At 43.9% G+C, this 10,621-nt stretch overlaps 1 non-coding gene across 1 annotated transcript; it reads left to right on the top strand.

Moving 5' to 3' along the window:
- The first annotated feature begins 10,192 nt into the window (after positions 1-10,192).
- On the top strand, positions 10,193-10,330 carry LOC119926101. Its single transcript, XR_005450011.1, has one exon. It is a non-coding gene; the product is annotated as a small nucleolar RNA SNORA7 (small nucleolar RNA).
- The last annotated feature ends 291 nt before the right edge of the window (positions 10,331-10,621 follow it).

The raw sequence follows: 10,621 nt of genomic DNA, 5'->3' as shown, positions 1-10,621 counted from the left end.
CCCTCTGTTTCCCAGGCCCATTCTCCAGCCACTAGACCATGCTGCCGATTGGGTGTAAAGTGCCGAACTGCTCACCTTCCACATACAGGGCATCATACAGTACCCACCATGCACAGAACACTGTTCAAGGGAAAGAAACATCAAAATAAAAGCTGTGGTCCTCGCTCTCAAAGAGTTTACCATCTAATGTGGGTGTGATAGCAAACAGCGTGGGCATTGTTTGTTGAACAGGTTTTAATCAAGCCAATATACCTCTTTCATCCCCCTGCATTCCCTGCCCACCAGAAGGATATATTGGATCTAAATTCTGGTTCAATTACCGGATCTAGGTACATGACTTCATTCAATATGGTATTCATGATGGTATTTGTTAAGCATTCACCATGTTTCACGCACTGTTCTCAATTCTGGGGTAATAATAATAATGATGGTACTTGCTAAGCGCTTACTATAATAATAATAATAATGGTACTTGTTAAGCGCTTACTATGTGCCAAGACTGTTCTAAGCGCTGGGGTAGATACAAGGTAAGCAGGTTCATGCAGCAGGCAACTGGCTGAGGCGGGATTAGAACTCAGGTCCGCGGCTTCCACTAGGCCACACTGCTTCCCATTGCATTATACAACTCTATTGCTTTGTACTCTCCCAAGCATCTGGTATGATGCTCTGCACAAAGTGATTAATACCTCCCACGGATTGATTGATTGGGTTTAGCAGTGCCGCCTGCGATCCTTGAGGATTATAAATTCCTTGAGGGCAGACAGGAGATCCGTTACTTCAATCGGACTCTCCCAAGCATTTAGTACAGTACTCTGCATAAAGTAGATGTTCAATAAACAGTACTGATTGATGATTCATTGATTGCTCTAGACTTTAAGCTCATTGTGGGCAGAGAATGTGTCTGTTTACTGTTATAGTGTACTCTCCCAAGTGCTTAGTACAGTGCATTGCACTCAGTAAATGCTCAATAAAAACAATTGCATGAATGAATGATTGAATGAATTGATCTCCAGAGATTCTGTAGATTTAAGCTCTGCCTTTTCAGTAGGGAGAGAGCACGGTTTCCATTCTTTTTTTGTTTAATGGTATTTAAATGCTTACTATGTGCCAGGCACTGTACTAAGTACAGGAGTAGCTGCAAGCTGGTCAGGTTGGACACAGTTCATGTCCCACATGGGGCTCCCAGTCTTAATTCCAGTTTTGCAGATGATGTAACTGAAGTATAGAGAAATGAAGTGATTTGCCCAAGGTCACACAGCAGACAAGTGGTGAAGCCAGGATTAGAATGGAAGTCCTTCTGGCTCCCAAACCCATGCTCTATCCACTAGACAACGTTGCTTCTCGAAAGACCCATTCTATCCTACAACTAAAGGTGCTACAACTCATTTTAGCTGGACAAACGGTCAAACTTGGCTATCCTTTTCCTACATATTGTATGCTTACTGTGTGCAGAGCACTGTACTAAGCTCTTGGGAGAGTATGATATAACAATAAACAGACATAATAATAATAATAATGGCATTTATTAAGTGCTTATTATGTGCAAAGCACTGTTCTAAGCACTGGGGAGGTTACAAGGGGATCAGGTTGTCCCATGGGGGGCTCCCAGTCTTAATCCCCATTTTACAGATGAGGTAACTGAAGGCCCAGAGAAGTTAAGTGACTTGCCCAGGGTCACACAGCAGACATGTGGCGGAGGCAGGATTCGAACCCCTGACCTCTGGCTCCAAAGCCCGGGCTCTTTCCATTGAGCCACGCTGCTTCTCATATATTTCCTGCCAATGATGAGTTTACAATGATGAGTTAAGGCACAGCACGTATGCTCAAGACCTGCAGCCTGGGATCTAAAGCTTTCTTTTTCATAATAATAATTATGGTATTTGTTAAGCACTTATATGAGCCAGGCACTATAAGAAGCTCTTAGGAAGTTACAGGATCATCAGTTCAGGTACTGTCCCTGCTCCTTATGGGGCTCACAGTCTAAGGAAGTATTGAAGACATTTTACAGATGAGGAAACTATAGCATAGAGAAGTTAAGTGACTTACCCAAGGTCACACAGGGGATAAGTGGCGGAGCTGGGGTTAGAACTCAGGACCTCTAATTCCCAGGCCTGGGCTTTTTCCACGAGGCCTCTAGACTGTAAGCTCACTGTGGGCAGGGAATGTGTCTGTTTTATTGTTATTGTGTACTCTCCCATGCACTTAGTACAGTGTTCAGCACACAGTAAGTGCTCAATAAACATGATTGACTAACCAGGCCAAGCTGTTTCTCACACTGCTTTCTGGCCCAATTAGGAGAGGAAAACACTTGAAGGTTTCCCCATTTCCAGTCTTCAACAGAGTCTTTTTTTTCTGAAACAAACTCCAGGCTGTGCTGGTAGCATGTGAGTATTGAAGTTCTCTCCCTTTGGAGGAATTTTCTCTGTGTGGATTGTGTAAGACTCATTTCTTGGAAGAAGACATCCAGCAGGGATCCTGCGATGGGTCATGCCAACTCAAAACAGCTAGATAGCACTGTTAATACACTTGAAAGGCGGTTTGCTCCGAAGACAGCACCTGGGAAAACCAAGGAAGATTCGCCGTGGAGCTGAGCGAGCTTAAGACTGTCAGCCCAGGAACCAGCTCAATCAATCAATCCATCCATCAATCAATGGTACTTTTTGAGTGCTTACTGTGTGCAGAGCCATGTACAAAGTCACAGTCGAGGAAATGGAGGCATGAAGTTAACTGACTTACCCAGGGTCACACAATAGCCAAGTTTTTCAAGCCAAAACTCCTCATTTCAAGCAAAAACTCCTCACTCTCAGCTTCAAGACTCTCCATCCCCTCACCCCCTCCTACCTCATCTCCCTTCTCTCCTTCTCCAGCCCAGCCCACACCCTCTGTTCCTCTGCTGCCACTCACCTCCTCACTGGGCCTCATTCTCACCTGTCACACCGTTGACCCCCGGCCCATGTCCTTTCCCTGGCCTGGAATGCCCTCCTTCCACACATCCACCAAACTAGCTTTCTTTTCCCCTTCAAAGCCCTACTGAGAGCTCTCCTCCTCCAGGAGGCCTTCCCAGACTGAGCCCCCCATTTTCCTCTCCTCCTTCTCCTCACCTACCCCCTTCCCTTCCCCACAGCACTTGTATATATTTATATTTATTATTCTATTTTATTTGTACATATGTATTACTCTATTTTATTAATGATGTGTATATAGCTATAATTCTATATATTCTGATGATATTGACACCTGTCTACTTGTTTTGTTTTGTTGTCTGTCTTCCCCTTCTTGACTGTGAACCCACTATCGGGTAGGGACCGTCTCTATATGTTGCCGATTTGTACTTCCCAAGTGCTCAGTACGGTGTTCTGCACGCAGTAAGCGCTCAATAAATGCAATTGAATAAATGAATGAAAGTGGTGGAGCCAGAATTAGACCCAGGTCTTTTGACTCCCAGCCTCATGCTCTTTCCACTAGGCTGCATTGCTTTCCAGGGACAATTTTGTTCACTTGTTTGAGTTAGTACAGTTCTCTGCATACAGTAAGTGCTCAATAAATATGACTGTCTGACTGTACAAAGTGCTTGGGAGATAACAATATAACACTAAAACAGACATAGTCTCTGCCCACAGTGAGCTTTCAGTCTAGAGGGGGAAACAGGCATTAATGAAAGTAAATAAATTACAGATATGTATATAAGTGCTGTGGGGCTGGAGATAGGGGTGGTGAGTAAAGGGAGAAAGTCAGAATGACACAGAAGGGAGTGGGAGAAAAAGAAATAAGGGCTTAGCCAGGGAAGGCCTGTGTTATTGGAAATTACCGGGGAATGGTTGCAATTCAGGGAGGCAGAGGGCCGAGTTTGAAGGACAGAGGATCTGGGATCAGGAGAACAGGATTCTAATTGCAGCAATGTCACCAGTCCGCTGTGTGGCTTTGGGCATGTCGCTTAACTTCTCTGGGCCTGTTTCCACATCGGTCCTTGCTCTCCCCACTCCTTTAGTTGATTACCATCTTGGGCATAGGCCAATCTGATTAGCCTGTATCTCCCCCAGCACTAAGCACAGTGCTTTGGTACATATTGTGAAATAAATGCCGTTATTATGATGATGATTATTAGTGCTTCTTGAATATGGCCTATAAATCCTAACCAATTGCTGTCCATCCTGATGCTTCTCTGAAGAACAGTAAAGGGAACAGGGAGAAAGTGCTGATTTCTATCAGCAACACTGAGCCAGTTTAAGCTCAAATAATGAACAAGTAAACAAAACTCATCCCTGGAAAGCCATGCGGCCTACTAGAAAAAAACATGAGCTTGGGAGTCAGAGGACCTGGGTTCTAATTCTGATCCACCACTTTGACTGCTGTGTGACCCTGGGCACTTAATGTCCTCTGTTTTCTCAATTGTAAAAAGGGGATGAACTATGTGTTCTCCCTCCTGTGAGACCCGTGTGGGACAAGGGCTTTGTCCAACCTGATTAACTTGCATTTACTCCTGTGCTCAAAGTAGTGCTTGACAAATGCCGTATCGTTACTACTTTAGGAAAATAGCCAAATAATTTTGAAAATTGGGAGTATTTTGACTAGAGTGGGGGAACCCAACCTTTCACAGAGCTTCAGCAGCTATTGTTCTTTAAATCATTTGGCCCTTTTTGGATTGGAGCATGATCGGTTTTGGTTTCACAGCATTTCGGGTTTATGAAATCGGCTGGCTGGAAGCTGGGGAATTTGACTTCATATATCCCTCCTCTCACATTTAATCAATCAATCAATAAATCAATGGTATTTATTGAGTGCTTACCATGTACAGAGCAGTGTACTAAACAAATGGGAGGGTGTGATACCAGTTGGTAGACATGTTCCCTGACTGGAAGGAGTTTACAGTCTAGAGGTCACTGAGAAGGAAGGGGAAGTTAAAGCTTCTCAAGGGATGGCTAGTGGATAGAGCACACGCCTCGGGTTCAGAAGGACATGAGTTCTAATCCTGGCTCTGCCACTTGTCAGCTGTATGACTTTGGGCAAGTCACTTAATTTCTCTGTACCTCAGTTCCCTCAGTAGGTAGGTGCTTAACAAATATGATTATTATTATCATTATTAATTATTATTACTATCAACTGTTATCTCCACACAGTCCATGTCCCTCATGGGGTTCATAGTCTTAATCCTCATTTTATAGATGAGGTAACTGAGGGATGGAGAAGTTAAGTGACTTGCCCAAGGTCAAACAGCAGACTCCCAAGTTCATGGTCTATCCAGTAGGCCAGGGTGCTTATTGACCATTCATTGTGTGCAAAGGACTGTACAAAGTGCTTGAGAGAGTGCACTATAATGGATAAGGAGCTTACTTGAAAGAGAGAAAATTCATCATTCTAATAGCTTAGTCCTCTGTCATGAATGATTCTCCCCCTCTAGACTGTAAGCTCGCTGTGGGCAGGGAATGTGACTGTTTATTGGTGTATTGCACTCTCCCAAGTCCTTAGTACAGTGTTCTTCACACAGTAAGCACTGAATAAATGCAACTGACTGATTTTTTTAAGCAGTTTCCTAAAGCATGTAAGGCCAAGTTGTAGTGAAGTGGAAATAAAAATAACCATAATAATAATTGTGGCCTTTGGTGAGAACTTGCTATCTGCTTGACTTGGCATAGTAAGCACTTAACAGATACTACCATTCTTATCATGATTATGTGATACAGTCATATCAGACACAATCCTTGAATCTCACAGTCTAAGAAGGAAGGGGCACAGGTATTTAATCTCCATTTTATACATGAGGAAACTGAGGCACAGAGGAGTTAAGTGGCTTGCTGAAAATCACACAGCAGGCAAGTGTCAGAGGAAGGAGCATGAAGTTAGGAGCCAGAAGACCTAAATTGGCTACTGAGTTACTGGATGGTCTTGGGACAATCAGTTAAATCTCTCCGGGCCTCAGCTTATCATGCAAATGGAGACATTCATTCATTCATTCAATCGTATTAATTCATTCAATCGCATTTATTGAGTGCTTACTGTGTACAGAGCACTGTACTAATCACTTGGGAAGTGGAGAAGCAGTGTGGCTCAGTGGAAAGAGCACAGGCTTTGGAGTCAGAGGTCATGGGTTCAAATCCTGGCTCTGCCACTTGTCAGTTGTGTGACTTTGGGCAAGTCACTTAATTTCTCTGTACCTCAGTTCCCTCATCTGTAAAATGGGGATTAAGACTGTGAGCCCCCCGTGGGACAACCTGATCACCTTGTAACCTCCCCAGCACTTAGAACAGTGCTTTGTACATAGTAAGTGCTTAATAAATGCCATTATTGTTATTATTACTAAATCAGCAACATATAGACACAGTCCCTACTCAACAACGTGACCTCTGCCTCACCTTACTTCCCCAAGCTATGCATGAATAACATGAGATCACTGATGTGGAAGGCTCTGAGAAGGCAAATGGGTCGTTCAAATTCGGGGTTCTGTTATTTTTCCAATTGTCCTGATGCCCCACGATCCCTGATTCGGGATTCAGTCCGGAGAGCCCCCAATTTCCCAGTTGGACCGCCTCCTGCTTTAGGTTCTCTGGGATACGTTTGTGCCCTAGAAATCTGACAGAAAATACAACCAGGTCCTGTTGAGGGGCACGTGCCCCTGAGACAACGGGTGTGTGTATGGGGGGCGGTGAGGGGAAGAGGGGATGCCCTGCCCACCCCTCAGGGGCAATGGACAGCTGGTGGGTGTTGTACACAGTGGACCGGGAAAGGGGAAGGGTGGCAGGACCACCTCTCAAGTCCCAAGGGGCAGGCCCAGGGCTGGGCAAGTGGGAACCAAACCTATGGCCACATAGTCCAGGATGGGCCCATTCTTCTGGACCTAATGCTGCCACTTCCTCATTCTAGGTGTCCATGTCACTCAGCCCATCCATGATGGAGGCAGAGACCATAGAGGAGGAGGAGAAGGAAGCAGTGTGTCCCATTTATACTCACTCTTCTCCTCTCTCTTCTATTGGCTTCTCTTCCTCTTTCCCCTCTCCTATTTTCCTCTCCATCTTCCTCCTCTTGGCTCTTTCAACCTTTTTCTCACTCCTTTTCCCCTCTCCCTTTTATTCCTTCTCTCTCTATCTCTGTCTCCCCGACTTGCTCACTCTCTCACTCTTTCTCCCCCTCCCTATCTCTCTCTCTCCCTCCCTCCTTTCTCCCCCAACATCCCCTGCATTTTTCGCCTCTTCCTCTCCTTGTTCATGGAAGAAAACCGGGAGTTTCTGATCCCCTCAGACACGCCCAAGTTTCCCCTTCTCTTGATGGGGAGGAACTATGGCTTCAACACTACTTACTCAACTTGGGCAAGACATTTCACCTCACACCTGGTCTTCAGTTTATTCCATTTGCTAACAGGGGAGGAAAATTGTTGCCATCAGATAACAGTAGACTCAGATAAAAGCCGTTGGACAAGGTATTATTAGATGACATTTTATGGATGTCTGTAATAAACATTGGACCCAGTAGAAACAACTGAAGCCAATCTGTTTCCATGACCCCTTACATACCTCAACGAGGGGATCACTTAAAAACTGCCTTTCTGCCTGACTGAAATAACATTCACATCGTGTTAATGCTACGGTAGATGGACTATTTGATGTTTATGAAACCTTCCCACCATCCTTAACCTGTGCCATAATTCATGACACACATTCTTAAGGAAGGTGGAATGTAAATGAAGTTATGGAAAGGTCCCTTTCGCTTCTTTCACATCACTTTAAATTTTCAAAAGGAATTCATTACTGCCGGTCACAGCGTTCGGTGCTGTACCTGGAGGTCAAGAGAGGGAGTTGGATATTTAATGACTAACCGAATGACCTCTACATTACCAATATGTGGCATTAATCAACATCTTGCTTCGGGGTATCAACCTGTTGAAGAGTTCGAGTTGTTTTTTATTTTTTTTCTCCCCAGAATACAACACTGCACCTGAGGCTAAGTGAAGCAGGCTAGTTAAGAGATATCTAAGTCTGCCCTAGTTGAGGCTTCTGTTGGTGGAATAAAGGAGGAAAAAAGACTGGTGATGGGCAGCTTAGTAGGATAAGGAACACAATGGTCTGTAGGTAATTTGTGTGTGTGTGTGTGTGTGTGTGTGTATGTGTGTGACTTACAGCTCTTTGATCAAAATCTTGGGTTTGATTATCAGAATATCTAAGTGTTCCCAAGCGGCACGTAATGTTCTGTTTGGAAATTTGAGTCAGCTATTGAAAATGCATGGAAGGTGAAGGTGCAGTAGAACGGGTGTTTGCCCCCGGGGGTCTCCACGTTCCAACTCCTGCCAAGATGCAAGACCAGAGTATTGAATGGAGGCAGCCATAAGACCAGTTGAGAAGCAGCAACCGAATTAACCCATCAAAGAGTCATGGGTTCAAATCCAGGCTCTGCCACTTACCAGCTTTGTGACCTTGGGCAAGCCACTTAACTTCTCTGTGCCTCAGTTGTCTCATCTGTAAAATGGGGATTAAGACTGTGAACCCTATGTGGGACAACCTGATCGCCTCGCATCCTCCCAGTGCTTAGAACAGTGCTTCACACATAGTGTTTAACAAATACCATCATTATTATTATTAAAGAGGAATCAGACAAAAATCAATTCATTTACTGGGAAACAGGTAAATCAATCAATCAATCAATGGTATTTACTGAATGCTTACTGTACAAAACACCAGGGAGAGTATAATACAACAAAATTAGCATCATCATCATAAGTGGTAGTTACTGGGAACTTACTGTGTGCAGAGCACTGTACTAAGCATTCATTCATTCATTCAATCGTTTATTGAGCAGTTACTGCGTGCAAAGCACTGTACTAGGTGCTTGGGAGAGTACAATGCAGCGCTTAGAACAGTGCTTTGCATGTAGTATGTGCTTAACAAATGCCATCATTATTATTATTATTATTATTACAATATGACAACAAACAGACACATTCCCTGTCCACAACAAGCTCACAGTCTTGAGTCTAAGCACTTGGGAAAGTGCAATGTGGCAGAAATAGCAGACATGCTCCCTGCCCCTAACAAGATAGTCTGAGGAGAAGAATCTAGAATAATGTGGGAAAATTACCAGTGGGAAAATGGGATCTCATCAAAACTTGAAAAGGCTAGAGATGGTCCCCACTCCTTATGTTGCCCACCACCTTAGATCACCTGGGATATTGGCCAGAGTCCTAATTACCTTTGATGACCCAAGAACACTTTTTCTTTCACCCAGCTTCCCCATTTTCTCCTTCATTTTCACATTTCACCAGCCCTCAGTGGGTTAGCCGAGAAGTATTCCATTTCCATTCTGTACTCAGGTTGAAGAGTGATTCAGTCCCTGATCACCCCCCTTCCCAATCAATCAACTAGTCAATCAATAATCAATATATAATCAGTGTTATTTATTTTATAGAAAAGCGTGCTTACTAAGACTGGGCAGAATAGTAGCTTGAATAGAACACAGGCCTAGGAGTCAGAATGACCTGGCTTCTAGTCCCTGTTCTTCCACTTGTCTGCTGTGTGATCTTGGGCAAGTCACTTAACTTCTCTGGGGCTTAATTACTTCTTCTGTCAAATGGGGATTAAGACTGTGAGCTCCCAAGAGGTACATGAACTGTGTCCAACATGATTAGGTTGTTCTCCTCCATCTTACCTCCTTCCCTACCCCACAGCACCTGTTTATATGTATATATGTTTGTACATATTTATTACTCTAGTTATTTATTTATTTATTTTACTTGTACATATCTATTCTATTTATTTTATTTTGTTAGTATGTTTGGTTTTGTTCTCTGTCTCCCCCTTTTAGACTGTGAGCCCACTGTTGGGTAGGGACTGTCTCTATATGTTGCCAATTTGTACTTCCCAAGCGCTTAGTACAGTGCTCTGCACACAGTAAGCGTTCAATAAATACGATTGATTGATTGATCTGCCCCAGTGCCTGGCATATAGTTAGTGCTTAACCAATACCATAAAAAAAATCAATAGAAACAAAAGACACATTCCCCATTCTCCCCCTCTAGCCTGGAAACTCGCTGTGGCAGGACATATATCTGTTATATTGTACTGTCCCAAAAGCTCAGTACAGTGCTCTAAACACAGTAAGCGCTCAATAAATTTGATTGACAGACTGACTGTTCTCTAGGAACTTTCAATTTAATGGGGGAAAAGGGAGAACCAAATTATTTATAAATAGTAGTAGTAGTAGTAGTAGTCCCCTCTAAGGGTCGCACCTGGAGAGTATCCAGTACTCTACCAGTCTCAACTTTGGGAGGGAGAGTCAAGCAGGGGCCTATCCATTCCATTCCTAGCTTGGCCAGTGGCTAGCGAGTGGCAGGCAATCTGCGACAAGTCAAAACCCACCTGTGCTGGGCAGCAGTGGCGTGGAAGAGAGTCAAGGGTGGAGACTCAAGTTTACTACACGGAAGGAGGCAATGGTAAATCACTTCAGTGTTTTTCCCAAGAAAACTCTATGGATACATGACAGAACGATTACAGACGAAGGTGGGGCATTCTGGGAGAGATGTGTCCATGGCGTTGCTATGGGTCAGAGATGACTTGACAGCAAGACAAGACTAGTAGTAGTAGTAGTAGTAGTAGTAGTTGTAGTAGTAGTAGTAGTAGTAGTAGTAGTAGTAGTAGTA

Source organism: Tachyglossus aculeatus, chromosome 3, assembly GCF_015852505.1.
Source record: "Tachyglossus aculeatus isolate mTacAcu1 chromosome 3, mTacAcu1.pri, whole genome shotgun sequence".
Lineage (NCBI taxonomy): Eukaryota > Metazoa > Chordata > Mammalia > Monotremata > Tachyglossidae > Tachyglossus > Tachyglossus aculeatus.
This window is presented reverse-complemented; position numbering and strand designations above follow the sequence as displayed.